Source organism: Canis lupus, chromosome 17, assembly GCF_003254725.2.
Source record: "Canis lupus dingo isolate Sandy chromosome 17, ASM325472v2, whole genome shotgun sequence".
Classification (NCBI taxonomy): Eukaryota; Metazoa; Chordata; class Mammalia; order Carnivora; family Canidae; genus Canis; species Canis lupus.
The window spans coordinates 32,160,787-32,183,037 of record NC_064259.1 but is presented as its reverse complement, the minus strand read 5'-3'; the positions used below and the strand labels follow the sequence as shown (position 1 = coordinate 32,183,037).

General features: G+C 40.4%; 1 protein-coding gene and 1 long non-coding RNA gene across 21 annotated transcripts in view; one reads left to right on the top strand and one right to left on the bottom strand.

Annotated features, from left to right (window-relative positions):
* The window catches only part of SLC8A1 (solute carrier family 8 member A1), a 376,683-nt gene that overhangs the window by 255,100 nt on the left and 99,332 nt on the right, over window positions 1-22,251 (top strand). The window lies entirely within an intron of this gene.
* Window positions 716-7,365, bottom strand: LOC112664478 (uncharacterized). The gene is made up of 3 exons (XR_003139762.2): window positions 7,329-7,365; window positions 2,661-2,750; window positions 716-882 (listed from the first exon to the last, which is right to left on the bottom strand). It is a non-coding gene; the product is annotated as an uncharacterized LOC112664478 (long non-coding RNA).

The window sequence follows — 22,251 nt, the reverse complement described above, 5'->3', positions numbered from 1 at the left end:
AAAATTGAGGCAAATCTGTTCATTTAAAAATATCTAGCAGTGGGAAAAGGCCTTGATCATGCATAGAGGGGCTGAAATTGACTAATGCTTTGTGTCAGATTTTTTTTTGGGGGGAGGGGGTTTCATATCATGTACAACACTTGCCTACCCAACTCCAAAAACAACATTCTCTCACAGCAATTGCCAGGGAAAAACATGAGGTGGAAAAATCAGAGTAACGTCTTCCCTTAGGGCGAGATTATACAGGAAAAGTCATTGGACAACTCCCAGCCTGGGCTTCATAGGTTGGCAGGAAAGGCTGTCATTACCTTAGTGTTGTTGGGAAATTTAAAGAGATAACAGATGTGAAACGCTCAGAACAAGACTCTCCCATAGTAGGTGCTCAGTAAATGCAATGATGGTGGTTAGACTGTGGCCCTCTTCATTTGCATTGACTCTCCCCTGGTTCACCACCCATTGCTAAAGCCAAGGGCCCAGAGCTTCTGCTTACTTTCTAATCCCCGAGGGAGAAAGTCTGGAAGGCTTCACATGTTCTAAATAGGAAAGCTTAGAGGAAGCAATCTCACTGGAATGCAATGCTTGCAGCTGCGTTTTCACAGCTTTCCATTAAATTGCTCAAATGTTCATTTTTCGTATCAGAGAAGGCGGACTGCTGATGGAGAGTTGGCCCTCCAACTCCAGAACCTTCTGCACTCAGTAATTACTCAGAAATGTCACAATCTGCCTGCAAGCTGTCCCCATTCTACCTACTTTCCTCTTACGTTGCTCCTGATTCAAGTGGTCCTCTTGAGGTCTTGGAAATATTTCTTTAGCCAGCACTTAAGACTTATCAGAGGGAAGCCCTAGAGCATGGAAATTCTTCTCCCATCGGAATATTTTTCTCTGTCAGGGAAAAAAATAGATTCAACTATAAATGCACAGCGGAGTTGGTGCCCTCTCCACTGTGAATATACTTTGAGGGCACAGGTGGATCCATCAGAAAGGAGAAGTGCAATACTACCCTTCAGGAGCTATATAGCACTGATGTAATTTTGCATTTCTTTGTCGGTTTTCCCAGAGTGAGGTTATGGGCCACAGGTTCCATTTGAATGTATTTCTTCGTCTAAAGCAGGTAAAACCTACCCTAAAGCTATGATGTCACTAATACTTTATGTTGAAATTTAGACTTCAAAAATTTTTCTAGCTTCTTTCCTTGAGTCGGAAATAACTCCAGTAAATACTTCCTTAGTTTGTTCTAAAAGTTTAGTTTAGTTCCTTAGTATCCAAATCATTGTAGCTACTTAATGTAGAAACTATGGTTCATGAAATGACACCTCCATGTCACCGGTCCTGCTCTTACTGGCATTCAGTAGGCATTTGTATGCATGTTTGTTGAAGGAACAAATGATTTGTGGTAATTGCACTATCTTCTCGAAGATGCCGGATTTAGAAAAACAGTCGTAATAATCGTGATATAAAGAGCAGAACCTCATTAGCTTTGCTTCTATCAAATGGAGATAGCACAAAGTATACTCTGCATTTCAAGTTTCTCCTTCTAGTCTGGCTTACTTTGCTCAGAGACACAAATTTAGCTTCTTTTCTTTCTAAGTAAGCCTAGAAAGTCTTGAAATGCACTATGATCATATACTTCTTTGTCTTTTGCTTTTGTTGAGTAATTATAAGCATGGTATCTTAAAATCTCTGGTCTTCGGTTTGCTTGGGACAGGATGGATAAAGTAATACCATGAGTAAATGATCAAAGAGGTGCCTGGTACAAAGAACCAGTGGCAGCCATTTTCCTAACATTTTTAGGCCTTTGACATTCAAAATGGTATCTACACCATTCCGTTTCCTATGTAGAGCTTCACAGAAGGAGAGTCTGGTTTCTGGGTGCAACCATTGTTCTTGTTAGTGGATGGAGATTTATAATTATATCCTTTTCTGCTCCGAGCACATGCCATAGCGAGAAGCTACATAAACACAAGGTGGCCTGATAGGGGAATATCCAGGACAACAGTGAGATTACAAGTTACACAAAGCCATTTTAGCTTTATTTGCAAATGTGACATGACATGCAGACTTCTTACCCTTATGTCTTAGTTTGTATTCTAAAATGATAGTTACAAAGACCGAGCATCAAATATATTTGATGTTTTCGGTTCCAGCTTGTCGTGAAGTTCTAGTGGACTCATTGCTCCTCAGTATTCACATATACATTCTCTCCCTACCCTCTCTCGCTCTCTCTCTCACATTACATATCTTTTCCTCTGCTTGGGGAAGTCATAAGGCATTGCTGCTATATATAACAATATGTGTAGTCAAAATTGAGATAGCATAGTCCCATCGTGTTCATTTCTTAGGAGTCTGCCCCAAAGTCAAGAGCAAGCTATAGGAAATACACCAAATTGTTCAGTGGAACATTACTTGAATTATAGTATTATACATAATTATTTTTTCTATCCCAAATATTCAACAACATAAATGTATTAATTGTATAGTTAGAAAAAATACCTATATCTATTTGTCTACTCTCACTGGATTTGGACAAGTTGGTGATATTTATGATGAAAAAAAACTCCTATCCTTTCTGGATCCAAAAGGCGACAAGCCAGAGTCTATGGGCTCCTTCTTTAGAAGGAGAAGTTTTAGCATGGGTGTCCCAGGCTCTGAATTGGACTTACAACAGATCATCTCCACACTCTTCTTTCTCTCTCATGTTGGGGGTGGTTTGCAGAATTTGGAAGGACAGAAAGGTTATTCATATCCCAAAGCTGAGGGATGGCAAAGAAGAAATGTAAAGGGAATTAATATTTATGGCAGCCTTCTACACCCCATGTGCTTTACTCATGCTATGTCTTATAATACCTGTGAGGAAGGAATTCATTATCTCTGTTTTAAAAGTGACACGCAAGTGTGTCTGTATGTGTGTGTATGCACATGTACATACTGGAACAGTGTTCCATTGAATATGTGCCCACTACATATTTATGGAATGAATTATTCTAGTAAGACAGATTTATATAACCTTGAGTGTCTTATATACCTGCATATCTATACAAAATGTTAATAATCATATTCATCTGCAAACACGTGAACAATAGAAAGACGTCTCCTCTAAGACTTGCTGAATGTGGCAGGCACATTTTCCCTTCTTTAATGCTGCAGTAGAGTTCAATTCAAAAGCTCCTCTTAACCAATCCAAATAATGTCATTTTCCAGCTGTGGTGTTACATTGGGACCAGTTCAAGTGCCAAAAGCCTAACCCGAAGGAAGCCAAAACAATCCACATCTTGAACAGTGAGAGTATTTTCCACCCATCATCACTACATGACACATTGTCTCAGGAGCCTCCTAGAGCCTGGGGAGTCCTCGGCTCTGCCAGACACTCGGCCCAGAGCCTGCCACACCATCAACCCTTAACGAGCATTACATAATAAGTATTCTCTGTCTCTGGGAGTACCCATTTCCTAGTCATAATTTATGACCGTGAGGGCTTTCTTTCCTCACATATAACGCCATAACTACATGCTCAAAATAATATATTGAAATCCCAACCATCATCAGATATCTTTAAATTCAGACCTATCAATGGGTTTCCCAGGCTCTTGACTTGGAACTGTACACAGATTTCACAGTTGGCTTTATTATGAGCCTGGGACATTTGATTCGCATGACATCAAAGTAAAGAAGAGATGAAGCAATGATTACAAATCGAAAAAACTTCCCCTTTTAAAAATTATATTAAAGTATTAGTTCAGTTTCTAAAGTGCAAAGTAGTAATCCCCATGTAATCCATCGATTTTGTAAGTAGATGCATCCTTTAAGGGAGAAGTTCAAATTTTATTTCATTTAACAAATTGGACTAGTGCATTTTGAAGATTTTGAGCAATAAAAGCCCAGATATTCAAGTCCAGAGCTTGAGTTTCTCCCTCCATGAAAGAATGCACCAGCTTTACCTGGTGGGGAGGTGGGCCATATTCCCAAGGCAGCACAGTGATTGTATGTGGGGAGGAGAATCAGGGACCTGAGTTTTGGTCCAGCCATATGAACTTGCGTACCTTGGACACGCCATTTACCTTTTTGGACCTTGGTTCCCTCATCTGGAAAGTAAAGAGCTGGAATAGACATCTCTTAGGTCTCTCAGCTCTGAAAGTAACGTAGCTCTAAATCTGTTTCACATATAACAACAGAAAGCTCAAAGATGACAGAAACTAGAAAAATCTTCAGGTAACTCCATGATCTCAGTAGGTGCCACCAGACAGCTAATGCTATGCTTCAACCAATGATAGGAATAGTGATTGAAAACAGTGTTAAAGATAAACTTAGGGGATCCCTGGGTGGCTCAGCGGTTTCGCGCCTGCCTTTGGCCCAGGGCGCGATCCTGGAGTTCCGGGATCGAGTCCCGCATCGGGCTCCTGGATGGGCCTGCTTCTCCCTCTGCCTGTGTCTCTGCCTCTCTCTCTCTCTCTGTGTGTGTCTATCATAAATAAATAAAAAAATAAATCTTTAAAGATAAACTTAAAGAGGTAAAATTTGGGTGCTTCATTTACCTTTAAATAAACCTCCTTTATATTCCTTTATGTATGCTTGACATTCACTGACCATTATTTCTTATTCAGATGAAGGTTACCAATGTGGTTTTAGTAAGATTTTTTGCAAACTTCACTAAATAATTTAAAATTATTCTCCATAAAATTCTTCTTTTATTTTTTCCTGTTACAATTTCATTAAAATTTATTTGGGAAACTATATGGCCTCAATAATAGAATTGTATCTTATGTTTTGGAGCTGTTTCCATGGCAATAATGACAGGTGCAGGTTCTGGTAGATGCATATGTTCATTTAAAAGGTTACTGCAATTATCACTATAAAGGTAAATTCCACTGCAAATAACACCTAAGTACCTACATTGTTACTTTTAGGAGAGAAGGGCTTCTGTAGCTAATGATGTACATTAATCTTCTCCAGAAGAAAAAGAAATTCACAAAAGATATTCTTTGAACAATGTTTGAGTTATTTTATATAATAGAAACACACTTAACTTCATAGACTATGCAGATTCAAGGAATTTGGAAGACTTACTGCACAGCTCTGCCTTAGGGGGTATTGCCAGCAAGAAACAGAAGAGGAATTTGGGCAGTAACATAAAGTGGTTAGGACTGCTTCACAAAGGCCATTCAGTTTGACAATATGCATCAAATCCTCATTTTTCCATCTAGTCCTACTCTCCTAACTTCCAGTCTCCGTGTGTAGATAACTGCCATCTAAACAGCACATCATTCTGAATATATATCCCTTGTAATTCCTTGAAAAAAAGTTGGAGAGCAAAAAAAAAAAAACAGTATATGTGCTGCTAAAGTAAGCACAAAAGAGCAAAAAATAGCGATCTGTGCCATATTCACATGCTCCATTTCTCTCAAAATAACACACTTTGTCTCTAATCGGAGCATCTATGTGCCAGCCAAAAGTAAGCACCCCATCACCACCTATGTGACCCGGATTTTCTTTGCTTTTAGTTACTATCCTATGACTTAGGTGCCCAGATAGAGTGGAAGGTCCAAAAGACAGAGCACAAAGAGTCTTTTGGCTCATAACGAAGTTCTCCTCGGGGTTTCTACTTCGACAAACACCTAACCAGATTCTGATGCTTTGTCTACTTGACGTTTCATAATCTACCACCTGTTTCAAGCCTTGCTTTAATCTTTGAGCTGGACCTCATTGCCTGCTAACACCTTCCTGGCCTGCTTTGTCTTAGGACACACAGCCTCATTCTATCAGATTGTATGCTCCTGGATCTCAGAAACTTTATCTTACTCCTAACGACTCTAGTCCCTAATCCAGAGCCCCCCACATTATATGTCCCAGGCAGAGCCCAGGGACAGCCAGGCCTGGCTCCAGTGTCCCTGTCCTGGGCCAGATTCACATTCAAACAGAAATGCTAAAGAAAAGAAAATAGGTTCCCAAAGCGTAAGATGCTTTCGCAGGTGGCAGTGAAGGTGGATGCTATTGATGTAGGTGTTGCTGGCTCTCGATGAGAAATGCACACACCCGACAGCAGTCTAACCTGAGGGGTTTGTCTTCCAAGTGAGATTTATGTGAAAGAGATGAGGGAATATAATTGCCCAAAACTCAGGGGAGGAGATCCACGTAAGGAGCTCTGCAGAAGAATTAATTTTAAGAGAAAAGTGAGAGTACCAGATTCACAATAGATGGAGAAACCCATTTGAAGTGAATCCCGGAAGAAAAGAATGAGTATTTTGCCCTTGAATCAAGAAGAAAGAAAAAGAGGGGATGAAAACACAGCACTGATACAGCCATTTTGAAAGACATAGACAGCCATTCCTCCAAAATGTTCCCTGTGAAGACAAAGTGGGAAGATTTGGAGTCCTGAGCCACCAAAAGAGATCTGTAGTTGTGTGTCAGGTATTGTCACCAAAATTAGATGTTAATGCCAAAAGGGTAGTGGATATTTTCCATTTCTTTTATATTTACACATATTATATTCTGCGAAATTTAACTCGATTTTTGCTTTATATTTTTCATATCACCTTTTTCCAGTTCAGAAAAAAAAATTGTGCCAAGAACCAGTACATCTCTTGCATAGGTGGCATTTACTACTCCTCTGCAAATACTAAGTATTCCTTATCATGTGTCCTAAGACGAAGCAGACCAGAAAGATTTTAGCAAGCAGTTATGGGTCCAGTTCAGAGAATCAAGCAAGGCTTGAGAAATGTGGCAGATCATTAAAGATCAGACTTGATTTCTACCCTCCCTCTTGGTTTGGTGATACAGTCTGAGCATTTAACTACTTGTACGTCAAAACAGGTTTCTTTTAAACTGCTTCTAGTCATATCCATCATTTCTGTCTTCTACGTATATGGCTGCAGATATCTGCATATGGAAAACTCCCTCCCACATGAAGGAAGCTTTCAAACAAAGACAAAGGGACTCTTCCAAATAGAGAGCAGAGTCACCCTTTTACTTATAAAAGTACATTTAGCTCTTGTTCTTGTAGGCTATAAAGCACATGTGGTAAAGAGCAGAATTTGCTTTGTATACAAAATTTGCATTGAATTTTATATTAAATGTCTATATAGGCTCATTAATCCTAAACAGCATTCAATTACGTATAATTTTAAAGGAAAATTGAACCACGCATGAACATTTCCCATTCACTGAGTCATTCATAATGTGCTCCTGCTTATCATGTATATCCTTCTAGTGATCAAGTAAAAGTTGAGATGGAAAGTTACAATCATCTCATTTGTTGAACTAAGATTGTAAAGCAGATAAGAGCAAGTGTTTATCTTGTTTTACATTGTAGATGTAAGTTGTGCTTCTCAGCTGACCTGAAATGTAATGCATGAGTTGTTAGGATGAAAGCCATGCTCTGGAATGTACGTTAAGGGAACTAGAATGAATTAATGATGGTCAGAGCATTCTAGAACTGGGAAAGGCACAAACAAAGTCAAAACAGCAGGAAAGCAAAAGTGCCCAGGGTTTGTTTGGAGCTGAGGGTTTGTATACAACATGGGAAAAACATACAAACAAAATTTAGTAAAAGCTGAATTTTTAGAGGAACCCATAATGTCTCTGGAGTCACTGGGGTGCACCATAAGCCAGTACCCTTCTCATAATACAGTGGTTTGTCTTTGAGCCTGGAATCTGTGAAAAGATCCCAAACTGGGGACCTAGAGATATTTTATAGCCTCAGCTCTGGTGCCAACTTTGGAACTTGTAAAAAAAAGAATCAGTTCATCTTTCTAGACCTTAGTTCCAAATCTGAATAATGAGTTTTGTTTGGCTGTTCTCCTAAGACTTTTCTCAGATCAGAAGTGTCTGAATCCATCGAATAAGTCAGGAACTAACCTAGCTTTTTGTGTCAACGTCATAGTCATTAGTAATGGGACTCTCATGGATGTATGTGATTCATAGTTTCAACCTACGTGCTTTTTCCTAATACTCTTTCTTTTACCCACGAATTACTGCTCCTTAAGAAACCAAGGATAGAATACAAAAGAGCAAAAAGATAATGTGTATTACACAACACAGATGTTGCCAAGCTATTTCCAGAGCATTTTAGAAAACTATAGTCATCGGACTATGCTCAGGAGATCATAGTGAACCCTTCCAGGAGAGGACATGGAGACAAAGTGCACCTACAACACTGATGTGGTGCTGTGGAAACACAGGTCTATCAGTATTTGTTCGGGAGACAGGTCAGTAGAGCGTCTTGTAGACATTAACTCTTGATTGACTAAACAAATGAAGTTTTGTTGCTATACAGAAAATACAAAAGAGAGATAAATGCAAGGACAAGTTCTATTAGCTTTGAAAAGAATTATAGGGTTTCTCAGACCATTGATTTTTTGAAGTGTTTGCTCTGTTTAATTAGTTCCCAAGTTGTGTTCTTAAATACAATTTATCTTTATTTATGGGAAAATATATTTCCCTGAAGTGGCATTTTTATTTTCCTAATTTTTATAATTATGAAAATGATATTCTTGCAACTTAGTGGGGTCAGAGGCCGTTAGCTATCTCTAACCGGCACCTTTTCTATTCAAGTTTTACCCCTGTTAATTGTACATGGAACAAATTCAGTTTATATGTGAACAGCAGCCAGGTAAACAGCTTTTAGAGTGTAAGTCAAAATGAAAGGTTGAAATCAGTCATCTTCATGATTATGGTTATTAGGTTACATATAAAAATAAATACAATTTATTAACATGTGAACATATATTCCATTATATATATATACAAATATATATATATACAAATATATATATATATATATACACATATGAAACCATTATGAAATTAATCATGACTGGCACATAGTAGCCTTTCAATCAGTAATGGCTTGACTACATGAAAGAACAATTGCTTTCCCTTTCTTAAAGGTTAATAAAAGGGATGCAACTTAGCAAAACACATTATTTGCAAGAACTAAAAAGTGAGCACCCTTCACATAAAATATTGAGCAAGTAATGTCTATAAGTCTAGGTGTAACATGATTCCACCACTGTTATCCCCTCCATGGTTTGGTGGTAGAATCTAGCATACTCGATTATTTGTACACAAAGTAGGTTTGTTGTAAACCACTTCTAGCCACATCTACCATTTCTGCTTTCCACGTACATGGCAGTAGGTCTCAGTATGTGAACACCTCCCTGCTGCCCAAACCTTTAATGAGGACCAGAATATGGCAATAATGGAGTTGGCCCACGATGAAGACCTAGGGCTCTTTTCATTAAATGAAGTTCAGTGATGCCAGTCCACTGGTGCCTTTGCCAGGCCCCACAGCAGGGCTTTTGATGCCCTGGGATTTGGGCTACAGCCGTTTGCCTCTGCTGTCAAAGTCCCCCAGCTTTGTTTTTCAGGCAGCTGCAGCTGCTTCCAGTTGGCTGAGATTCCAGTGTCATGCCAGTGTAGACAGCAGCCTTTTCCACATAGCTGTGTGTCCCTAAAAGCTAAAACGAACTCCATCTCACATAGACATCCCTGGTTCTTGCTTTGTGTGTATGTTGTCTGTACAAAGACATAGCTAAAGCAAGTGTCCATTGCAAGAAGAAAAAAAGATATCACATATATGATACCAGAGCTTGGGTATCCTTTACACTGAGATGAAATTAGGTGGAGAATGACTGACTCTCAAGATTCCATATTTCATAACAAGAGAGCTATGTCAGAACTCTGCCAATAATTTTATTTACTAAGAGCAGTAATCAAGGCAAATTGGCTTTTTTTTTAAATAAATGACCTCATTTAGAAAGAGAAAAGGTAATTTTAAGCACACATTACAAATACGCTAATTATATTTCCTCTTGGAGGTATTCATTTGGCAGCATGATCTGAATTCTATGTATGTATGTCTAGACTCCAAGCCCTTTGAAGGCAGGGAGCAGCTCTTTGTTCTCTGAATTGCCTAAGACATAGGCACAAACTAAGTCTGAACAACACAATTATCTCTTTGGTCACAATAATCAGCACTGCCCTGGCATTGCTGCAGAGCCTGGTGCTGGTGTAGGGAATCAGAGATAAAAGACACAAGCCCAGATTCCGAAGAACCTCATCAAGGAGATACATTAGCGATTATTTGCACGTGGTATGATTAGGATATAAAGAAAGAAACAAAACACTCTATGAGATTCCAGAGTATGGGACTTACTCACCCCTGAGTTGCAGTTTGGTGAGAAGGAAAAGAGTTAGGGAAGACATCCTATTATGGATAGAGTCCCTGGTTTCTATCGCTAATGATTTACAACACTCCTAGAACAAAGAACCATAAAGAAATTTAACTGTTGAATTAAAAGGCATAAGCTCCTTGTTATGTAATAAGAGTTCAGAGAAATGATCAGAGCTTTGACATCAAGAATAATCAAGAATAGTTAAGAAAAAAAAAAAGAATAGTTAAGAATAATCAAGAAAAGTCCTATGGAGAATGAGGGTCTCGAAGTATAGCTGTCCATCTCTCCATTTAAAACTCAAAGGTGGAGGGGGGGGGTTGGAATCCCTGGGTGGCTCAGTGGTTTAGCGCCTGCCTTTGGCCCAGAGCGTGATCCTGGAGACCCAGGATTGAGTCCCGCATCGGGCTCCCGGCATGGAGCCTGCTTCTCCCTCTGCCTGTGTGTCTGCCTCTCTCTCTCTCTGTGTCTTTCATGAATAAATAAATAAAATCTTTAAAAAAAATAATAAAACTCGAAGGTAAGCCCCCTAAGCAATGACCCTGTTGTTAAAATGTCTCTCAGTTGTGATCATTTTCTAGCTTTACATTTTTCAAGCGAGCTACTTTGATACAGAACAGTATTAGGTTTGCTTTATCCACATGTTTGATTACACCTCCTGGCCATTACATTAGCTGTGTTACATCAGTTGCCCCTATTAATAGATGTTCATTAGTGGCACTTCCATTAACTCATTTCAGGATTATACTAAAAGCCACCAAGTAATCTTTTAGATCATTCATTAACAGTTGGACGCCAGCATTTGCTACTTTTATGGACATTCAAGTGTGGACACATTAGTCAAAGATGCTTCCATTTCATCTCTAAAAAGGAAACAAAATGCAAGTCAGTCAAATACCTACACCATTGGTTCTCCTCTGCTTCCAGAGTGGAAGGGGTAGAGTAGGAGAATCCAGGTCTTTTCCAGAATCCTACTTGTCTATACCTGACTCCTCTGTGGAGGCAAGATCCAGAGGTGAGGTCTATATACAAAAGCCAGATTTTTCTCAAATGCCTTGGCATTCTAGGCTTTTCCTATACCTGAGCAGGTGTGTGGCTCCCACGTGCAGTCTATGACTTCACAAGCCTCGATTTCAATTTTGTATGGAACACAAAGCTAATCTTTGAAACCATGGAAGTTTGCACTATGGAGTGTATACATGGTATGTAATGCTTCCAAACATCCATCCTCTTGAACCTTGGAGTATTATGCAATTACAGAAGTTCTGAATCGACTCAGCAAGGCTAAGTTTGAGCAATTATGAGCCAGCCTGATTTACCATCTCTTGCCCTGCCTATCATCCTGCAGGCTCCCCTGTGTTGGCAAATTGACTGTCATCAAGGCCCAACTTTTAGAGGGAAAACAATAAAACGCACTGTCATCTCATGTAATCTAAAATAGGTAGGTTAGCTAGAGCAATTGGAAGTGAAGCTGGCTTGTGAATTCATCATTTACCTATACAGAAATGAGAGTACTGTTTCTCATCTTGTTTCCTTCTTCGCTGAGCCAGTGGGGCTCACCAATTATGTAAAAGCATCAGGATTGCCTGCAGAACAAAGTATAAATAGAGAAACTCTAACGCTGCAGCTCACCATTCAAGTGATGAACGTACTTGTCTCTGTCTAGCGGCTCCTAGGATTACACCAGACGAATCTGTTTATTCAAGTGAGGCCAAGGTAGAGTGTGATGCTTAAGGAGTGGTGTCATCTTTGGGAGGGGCTTTCACCTCCCCATACCAGTCTCCATCTGAGAAAAAAATAAAGGGTTTGATAGGCAGAGACAGATGCAGTTTTAAGATGCATCCCCTGTTCCAACCTGATTTTCCCATTGAGCCCCATATCTAGAAATTATGTATCCTGAGTAGGGAGAGGGGTGGTTAAGAGAGATTCTGCGTGATTCATTATGATCTCTGACTCTATCCTACCTCTAGTGCCTTCTCTCCAGTCACCACATTCTTTTGTCTACAGAAAAAGGGAGAGAATAAAAGAATGGAAAAATGCCCTTGTCTGGCAAAAAGAAAACTATTAGTAGCCATCAATGTAGCAACAAGCATTAGGACCTGTTAGTAATGTGAACTGTTCGCACACTACCACTGTGTTCCAGCATTATTTTAATTACTTTATATGGTTTTTTCTCATTTAATATTCAAATGCAATTTGAGATATTGTTTGCCATTCCCATTATACAGATGAGAAACTGAGGCTGAACCAGGTGGCCTGCCCATAAGTCACACAACTAACCAGCATTAAAAGCACCACAATGCAAATCCCTACACTCTTTTCTGTTTACTCTGCTGCTGGCAAATATATTCCTCGGTTTCTCATGGAACAATCACTCAAAAGATAAAGTGAAATACAGTTGGAAGTCGCAGGGTTATCCACTCTAACCTAAGCCTTCAGCCCTCCAGGAAAGCTGTTGTGTTAAACGGAAAAAAACAAGGAACCAGAAATTATAGACCTGGGTTCTAGTCCCCTGAAGACATGAACTTCACTTTTATCTCCTGGAGAAGATGGAGTTTATATATATATATAAATAAATTTATTTGTTATTGGTATTCAATTTGCCAACATATAGAATAACACCCAGAAAAAAAAAAAAAGAATAACACCCAGTGCTCATCCCATCAAGTGCCCCACTCAGTGCAGAAGATGGAGTTATATTCCTGCCTCAAAGGATTGTGAGAATTAAACAAATAGTCTTCAACCCTGAAGTAACTCAGAATCATTTGCGCAGCTAAAACAAAACAAAACAAAACAAAACAAAACAAAACAAAACACTATAGGCGTTTCACTCTAACCCAAAGCCTAAGGAATCTGAGTGTCTAGTGGGTGGTGGATTGGAACACATAAGCAACTATGTATTTTTTTGTTTCCATGGGTGATTAAGATGCATGGTCATGGCTGGTAATCACTGGATTAACTGAGGTATGTGCACCTCAAACCACTTAGCACAGTGCCAAGCACATATAAAATATTCCTATTCTCCAGCTGTGACTTCTTTACCAGCTCCATGAGATTCAGGTCCCTTTCTCATAAAGTGATGGAGTCGGAGTTCTTGCTATCTTCCAGTTCTGAACAGTGAAGTTAATGAGAAGCTTTTTTTTTTTTTTTTTAAGATTTTATTTATTTATTCATGAGAGACAGAGAGGCAGAGACATAGGCAGAGGGAGAAGCAGGCTCCCTGCGGGGAGCCCGATGCAGAACTCGATCCCAGGACCCCAGGATCATGACCTGAGCTAAAGGCAGATGCTCAACCACTGAGCCACCCAGGCGTCCCTAATAAGGGGCTTTGAGGAAGGTCTGATTCCTACCAAATCTGTAAGAGAGACAAGGTACATCTTTGGCTTCTCTGACTCTGTCTCTCTTGAAACCTCTCATTAACAGGGTCTCCACCTTTTCTAACTCTCTGGGACCCCAACCAGATTCTAGGAGACAGCTTCATCTCATAAGCCCAGATCTTTGCTGTTCAGTGAAAATAGTAAGGAGCTAAGTGATCCGTTAAAACGACTCTGTCTCTCGGGGATCCCTGGGTGGCGCAGCGGTTTAGCGCCTGCCTTTGGCCCAGGGCGCGATCCTGAAGACCCGGGATCGAATCCCACGTCGGGCTCCCGGTGCATGGAGCCTGCTTCTCCCTCTGCCTATGTCTCTGCCTCTCTCTCTCTCTGACTATCAAAAATAAATAAAAATTTTTTAAAAATGACTCTGTCTCACTAGACAATTAGCTGTCATTTCCTTGCCAAATATCTTGTATGAGTCCCCATGAAATGAGAATCTCAGGCCCCTGAGTATCTTTGTGGTAGACATATTCATAGCTGAGCTACTTGGGACGTGGCTCCCTGTGTGGTTTCTGGGCAAGACTTGATCTGGTTCATCAAGGTTCATTCCTGCTTTGTCTCTGATGGTTACCAAGACAGGGTGAACCTCTTGCTCATCCTCCCCCACTTTTCCTGTAAATCAGAATATGCTCACTTCTAATACACTGACAATCCAACAGATCAACAGATGAGTGGAAAAAAGTCGTTCTTGTGATAAAAATATTTACTTGATGGAAATGAATCAAACATATTGAATCATTTGTGTATCTAACCCATTAATTGCTGTTTCATCCCCTGAGGCCAACACTTAGTACCTTAGATATTGTGAAGTTGCATAATACAGCACCAGAGACTAGTTACAAATGGGCCTCCCTCTGCCCCCTACCTCTCCCCCTACTCCCCCTACTTGCCCCCCTACTGTCATTTCTACAACCTAGGAAGAGACGGAGGGCATAAGGGGAACAAGAGGATTTTAATTTTTCCTCTCAGCAGATAAAGCATCCAAATGGCAATGACTAATACTTAAGAGCATTCAGACATTCTCTTAAGAAAACGTTTTATATATATTTTAAACTACTAAGAAGAAAGGGACTATTCCTGAGCTCTTTGCCTCCTGCATCCAGTGTGAGCCTGTTCCGACTCCGCACGGTTCTTGTACCCGTCAGGCAGCCTGTCAGGAGAGGGAAGAACAAAGAAGGCAGCAGCGCGGGGAAGAGTGAGATGAATGCAGAGAGCTGCCAGCCAGCAGAGTTTGAACCGCCCCCACATCCATGCCCTAAAATAGACGCAAAATGGCACATGCTTATACTTCATTGGCCAGGTGAAGAGTGAGCCCAAATTAATAGCTGAGTGCCTTTTTCTTAATGAAGTACTGCTCTGTCAGAAAAATAAAACAGAAGGGCTGTGAGACTGAACCTGTCTCGGGATCAGCTGGCCAGCTGGCCTGCAGGTCTCCCTGCCTCTCCATCTTCTCTTCTCTCCACTCTTTTCCTCCCTCTTCCTCTTTCCCTGCCTCTCTCCTCTTCCTTTGTTTCTGTTTCTTCTTTTTCCCCAGAGAAAAGCCTCATAAGGCCTGCCACGATTATTCTTTTTTTCAGGTTCGTTGCTAGCCAGTTGCAAGGCCACAGGTTCAAAGATATAAGAACAGTAAAGGGACTCGGGCCTCATTTGCCTGAGATGAGAAAAGGAAACCTCAGAAACAGTGATCCATCTCTCTAAGGCAAGACAAAAATCATCTTATTTACTTGCAATTTCAAATTGTGCCTAAACAAACTTTGCCAGAAGGATAGACTGCTTTTAAAAAAATCATCCTGTCATAAGGGAGCTGTACTGGGGCTGCATCACATTTTCCAAGCCATCTCATGGATGGGAAACTGAATTATACAACATCTCTCCTATGGACTTAGTAATGCTAGTGAAAATATTGATTTGACCCCTTTATGGCTATTTCTAAAACTTAAAAAAATAAATGGGCCAAAGTGACTTCAGAAGACATTACTCGTGAGATAGGCTAACAATTTATTTAGAATGAAGGCAGAAGGGGAAAAAGTACCTTGTAATTGGGGTGTTTGAGGCTTATTAAAAAATACCAGTAAGTTTTATTGTACATCAGAAAGTGTCACCGAAGGAGACTGCAAGCGCACATGCCAATTGCATTTGTAGTTCTGCTGCTTTGGAATAACCTGTAAGCATTGAATTGGACAGAGAATTTCTGATGTTTCCAATCATGTCTATGAGGTTGATGAGAAATTTAAGAAAATATTACCAATTTTGAATGTTTGGGAAGAACTCCCTGCTGTCTTACCCACAGCGAACTTGCCATGTGATGACAGTAGGGGATAAGGCAATTGCTATGATTACTTCTTGTGAGCCTCAGCCAGTTTCTGAAATTTAATCCCATGCAGGAAGCCTACAAGGTCAAGTGAGAGCTACTCTTCTTCACTTTCCCAATTTTTTTTGCATACTCTGCTGTTCCTCTTCTGTGCACACACGCACCCCTTAGGATTCCTCTCCACCAGCTAACCCCTCTCCTGTAGCCCCATTGAAAGGGTCACAAAGATTAGTTTCCCCAAACTAAGAGAGTCCTATCTGTACTCTTCCCTCAGCTGCACCAATGGAGATTTGTGTAAATATAGTGATTATATCAGACCATGGAGGCTGATCCAGGGTTGCAGGTGGAAATAGGATTTGCGTTTGACAGTTATAGAGGGAAAGCCCAATTTCCTCTGATGCACTGGCAGAGCTTGCTTTCTAAGTCAAAACTTTAGCGTAAGTTAAAAAAAGCACTCGGGGGTAACTCCCTGCCACAAAAACCGGGCACACAGCCAGGACACTGTGCTCATTAGCCTTGGGGTGAGCCAAGATTCCCAGAACACACCGGTCAGCATTTTTCATCCAAAGATAGGGGTGTCCTGCTGAAATCTAAGATGCAAGGAACAAGGTTACCCATCTCTACAAGCAAGGAAGTTAATTGGTTTTTTTCTCCCACAAGAATGTTTTCATCTTTTATAAAGCATTCTAGGCCCTAGATAAATGTGATCATCCATAAAATCAGAAAAGTACACAGGCTAATGCCTACAATATGCTTCCTCTTTTCCCCCTTTGTTCTATAGACATAAAATTCAATAAATAAAAATGTAGAGTGGTAATTCTAACCTACTTGGTCATGCCAAATTTGTTGTCATCCAGAAATAGTTTTTTCAAGCTGCTTATATTTTATTCAAAAATGCAATGCCTAATTTATTGCCATTCCCTTGTTCACAATGTAGTAATTACACACAATTTGCAATGAGTTTATCAAAGCAAAACACAACTAGCTACAGGAAATAGGACATTTTTAACGTAAGTCAAGTAGTCCAGGCATCCTAATAGTTAGAAGACGGGAGGAATACAGATGAAGTGAAATTTAGATCCAAATTGGTTATTAATTGATACTTTAGTTAATAACAGTGCCAGAATTCAGTCAGTTTTCAAATAACCAAAAATAGTTGTAATATAACCTCCCATGACATTCTGAAGGCTGTGTCCCTTTACTACCCAACTGAGACAAATTAGTTGTTCCTTTCCTCTTAATACTGGTTTTGGATGTGAAGACACGCTTTCATGCAATCCGTTCACCACATGTTTATTTATTTCAGAATACAGAAACGCTTGCTGTTAGGTAAATATAAATTAAGCATATGGTCATTTAATTTGTTTCACTTTTCAACCTCAGGTCTGTTGCCATGCAGGTATAACTTAGATGGGTTTATCAGTGAAGTTATATAACTGTATGAAATTAGCATTATGTGTGTCAATGTTGTGATTAAAATCTTCGAACTAGTGGTTTCACAGACTGACAGATGGGATAATTTTAGCAAAGCCTTACCTTGTTGTTCTATTTAAGTTGGCTCCTGCACACAGTTGAAGGTGGAGGTTGGGGTCACAGTTCACTCGAAAGTGGGAATCCTCTGAACTCAGAAGATGACCTCTACTTACCAAACATAAGGAGCTTTAGGGTTGAGAAGAAAGGCATCTGAGGAACTGTACAGGACAGGGGAGAAGCCTGAAAGCAGCAGAAGCCCGAAGGAGAGGTCAGGTCGTGAAATAACATGCACTAGGGAGGCATACTGCGTCAACCCATCATCACCCGTTAACACCTAAACGCAAGTTACTTTGTCAGGTAACAGACCACGGCAGAGGAGTTCGTTAGGATCATGAAAGACAAAAGGGAACCTCCATTGGTTTGGGGGCTGGGAACCATGAAATATGATTCACTTCAGCAATTATCGGATAAAAATAATTAGAGCTAACATATATTGAGCCCTTTCTATATGCATACTTTTATGAATGTTTTAGCAAGTCAAGGAAGGGAAACCGTCGAAGTACCCATACTAATTAGCACAAAAAAGAAATTAGGAAAATATTTCTAGTGCATTTCAGAATTCATGAGACCCTGCCTGCCATTACAGGGTTCCTGAACTCAAAAGTGGAGGCTGACTCAAGCTGTTCCTCTGTGCCACAGGAATTGATCCTGTGAAATCATTAACATATCCATAGAAACAAAAACCAGGAGACAAAAAGCTAGCAGCCTACCCTGTGTGAACTGGAGAGGGGAGAAAAACAATGTACTCCTCTTTGACCTTTGAGTTCTTCTGTTGTGCAACCCTCACACAGCTGGGGTTGCTGTGCTTCCTCTGAAGTTAGAGGCAGAGTGTGGCCCTGGTCTGGATTCTGTAATGGACATATACTTGGGATGTTAACATAATCAGATGGCATGATCCTGGACCATAGAAGTGGCAGGAACATCTGAGAAGGCTTCCTCCTTGAGCTAAGACTCTCCCCCTCAGATATCTTTCCTGTTACCCACTAATCACCCACTCAAAATGCCCACCATCTGCATTCCTTTGAATGTTGGCCTGGAAATACTGTAAAATACTGATCCATTCACATAATATACAAATAGATGATCCACTAAGGCAGTTTCTGAAGAGCTGGTTCAGCAAATGTAAAAGACAACAGACATATTTAGGGAGAGTTGGGGGATTAAGGAAACTTTCCAACATGGCTCCTGATCTAGAGGGAGGTGCTGTTTGTTTCGTGCTCCAAGGGGCCTTGGATGATCAAGGAGGCACATTGAGGGCATCAGGATATTGAGGAAAGAGTAGAGAAAAGCAGATCCCAGAGACTGTAAAGAAAACTTCTGATTCATAGCAGAAGAGGCTATAATTCTTCTACCAGCACCTAACACTTGTGCATTTTGGTCTTGCACCTGTGAGGCTTTGCATGTGCATGTGTGTACATATTCATGCAGGAAAATATACAGAAAGAGACAGATGTAGAAGCAAATGCATGTGCCAATTCCTAATAACCATGAAACCAGGCTTCTTCAGGCACACAGTCATTATTCCCACCGCTAGTGGCCACACTCAGGCTTTCTGAGGATGTCTGAATATCCATGATCATCTGTGGCTGTGCATTTTCCATGGCCCATTTAATTGAAAGGTGGTGTGGTTACTGTTTTTCTTTTAGGAAAGTGGAGTTTATTGCCTTGCTGTCTCTGGAAATTAGCCACAGCTTGCAAATTTGGAACATCCAAAGCAAGCGTGATAAATTATCCCCAGTGTAATATCCCCAGTGCTTCTGCCAAAAGAAAGGCTTGGCAGCCTTTGAGAGTTGACGCAGCTCTCTTCTGTGTCGTACCAGCTGCGAAGTGGACTTCCCCCCCATTCCATCCTTTCACCAAACCACAGAGTAAAATGATCACTTTTGAAAAACATTTAAGATGAAGGGGAAAAAATGCACTTGGGATTGTTTCCCAGATGTTAGGCTGGTGTTAGGCAAAATTGTGAAGAAATGAAGGGATTTTGAGTACCCCAGGTTTATTCTGTGTCCTACTGCTTCCCTTCAATTACTCATACATCCCTATATGAGATATGAATATAAATATATATATTCATATATCCAGATATATGATGGGCATATGGATATATGGATCTATGATTCCTCTCCTACAAAACATGGCAGGCAAGAGCCATCCATGTCATTGGTTACCTTCAGAAGCTGCAGTTATACATTGTTCCATAATTTAGTTGGTGGTGGTGGCTTTGGCTCTTTTTGAAAGACTATGGCATTAACTAGCAGGTAGAGGGTACTGGGAACCACTTACTCCATCTACTGGTAAAACACATTCTGTCTTGAAAGGCTGTTTCTCTTGGCTGTAGACCATAGGTGCAGGGGGATGGGGTGGGATGGGGTGCAAGGGATGTAGTTCTAAATAGACATCTTGAACTTTTATTTTTGTTTAAGACTTTATTTACTTATTTGAGAGAGTAAGTGAATGAGAGAGAGAGAGAGAGAGAGCATGAGAAGGGGGAGCGGCAGAGGAAGAAGCAGACTCTCCACTGAGCAGAGAGCCCAATGCAGGGCTCAATCCCAGGACTCTGGGATCATGACCTGAGTTTAAGTGACAGAGCCACCCAGGTGACCCAACATCTTGAACCTTGAACAGTAGCTTTCACTCCTGAGTTGCTTTATGATCACCCCAGCAAATTATTTATGCATGCTAATATCACCAGGAACTGGACAAGGCTGGAAATTAGAAATGAAAATGTGCCATTGATTCTGAAGTCAAAGAGGGGGCCTGCAGGAAAGAGTCAACTCGGTCCTCTATTTTAGATTATAAAGATTTAAAGCTGGCATACTACAGTTGAGTTCTTAAATTTTGGCCGCTATTGATCTGAGGCTAGTGATGATGTCACTTCCACAAATCAGACATGAGTGTTCTGTGGAGTTGCCTGTAGGTGGCTGTTGGCCCTGACTTAGTCTAACCTCTTCTGCCCACCCCTAACCCGCTGCCACACACACACTTTGTTGCTCAAATTTATAGCTCCATCCAGAGGCCACGTGGCTGCTAGAAGGAGACAGCACAGCTGAATAAAGAGGAACTCTGAACCCAAGCTGCTTTGCCTAAGAATTTGAAAAATTTTAAAGTTTCCTGGACAAAAGAAAGGGGCTAGAAGGTCTTCACTCTTTCATGCTCCATCCTTCCTTCTTTGAGATGCTCATGATGCCTTCAAGATATTGCATCTCTCCTGACTAGCACTTGGTGTTAAGTAGCAGATCGTCACGGGGCAAAGGAACTATCACACATGTCCTCTCTTTGGATGCCTAGGAATTATGTCCTCTCTTCAGCCCTCTTTCTGGATCATTGCTTTCTTCTCCTCCTTTTCTTCATTGCTTATTTCAATTACATAAAATATTTATAGGATTTAAAAACTAAGACAAATGCAATGTGCTGGAGAATATATATCATGAATTCACTCAAAATTCCTTTTATTTCTTTTTTTAAAAGTTTTTAATTTTAATTCCAGTAGAGTTAACACACAGTATTATATCGGTGTCAGGTGTATAATCCAGTGATTCAACACTTCCATGTATTACCCAGTGTTTATCATAAGTGCACTCCTTAATCCCCATCACCTGTTTCAGCCATGCCCCAAATGAAAACCTCCCAAGATGCTGCTGTCAGCTGCTTCTTGTGCCTCCAGGTGTCTCTCTCTTTCACTAGACTTATCTTCTACTCTCAGCATTGATAATTTTCTCATCCATAGCTTCAGCCCCAGTCTTAGTTGTAAACTTCAGGTCCACATTAGTAGCCATCTATTGGAAAAACCCAACTGTGAGTTCCACTGGCTCTTCACAATGACAAACAAAATGTCAAAATCTGAATTTAAAAGCCCCAACATCATTAAAAATGTTTATAGAACAAACTATTGCAGTTATTTTAGAAGTGCCAATCTGCATGAATTTCAGATCTAATGAGTATCCACAGTAAAAAAAAAAAAAAAAAAAAAAAAAAAAAAAAAAAAGGAAAGGAACAAGGCTGGCATGGTTGTTGCAAAGTGACAGGGGAGACTCTCACTAGGTCCACACCCCAGAGCAGGTCCTCAGTCAACAGCAGTCATTCATTTTATTATTGAACTTGACACAGCAATTATTTCTGGGCTGGAAAAACACAGAAAAGATCTACTTAAGAATGGCCTGATTTTTCTAAAAGTGATAGAGCCCTTGAAAATGAGGGTCTTAATAAAGCAAGCAAGGACTTTCCCATGTGTGAGCTAGCCCTGGGCCTCTGTTTATAACTGCACGCAGCTTTATGGTATTAATGGTGCCTTATAAACATCCATTCTAAGAAGCTGTTGGAGAGAAAAGGGATGGCTTATGAGCAGAATGATATCAGCTGAGAGAGAGGAAATGGTTGTAAAGGTCAACAAGCTTTCTAAGAAGTAAACTGAGTGGGAAGGAGAGTTGAGAGAGAACCGATGAGAAGCAATTCAGAAGAGTGGGGAGATCTGAAGGTCACAAACCAACTCCCAGTGTGGGTGCAGAAATGTCAATAAATACTTGGATTATTCAGCATTCATTAGGTAATACTAAATTACTGGTAAAGCAGGAAAGTCATTTGTGTTTCAGATTTACCCCTTCTCTAATTTTTATTTTGTACCCTTTTAGGTTGACTTAAATGGACCTCCCCCATCCATAAATAGAAGAAGCAAGCATACAAACTACATTCAGTGGTGACTAACACATTCTTAAGTATCTCCTCAATTTCTTGAAACCAGTTGTGACTCTGTTGGGTCCTGTTTAAAAGTCATGCCACTCTATTCCAGAGACCAACTCTGGCCGATCTCCCTGGAACCTTTTGAGAAAGGAAGGCAGTATGTGCAGAAGATATAACTTTGAACCAAAACGCA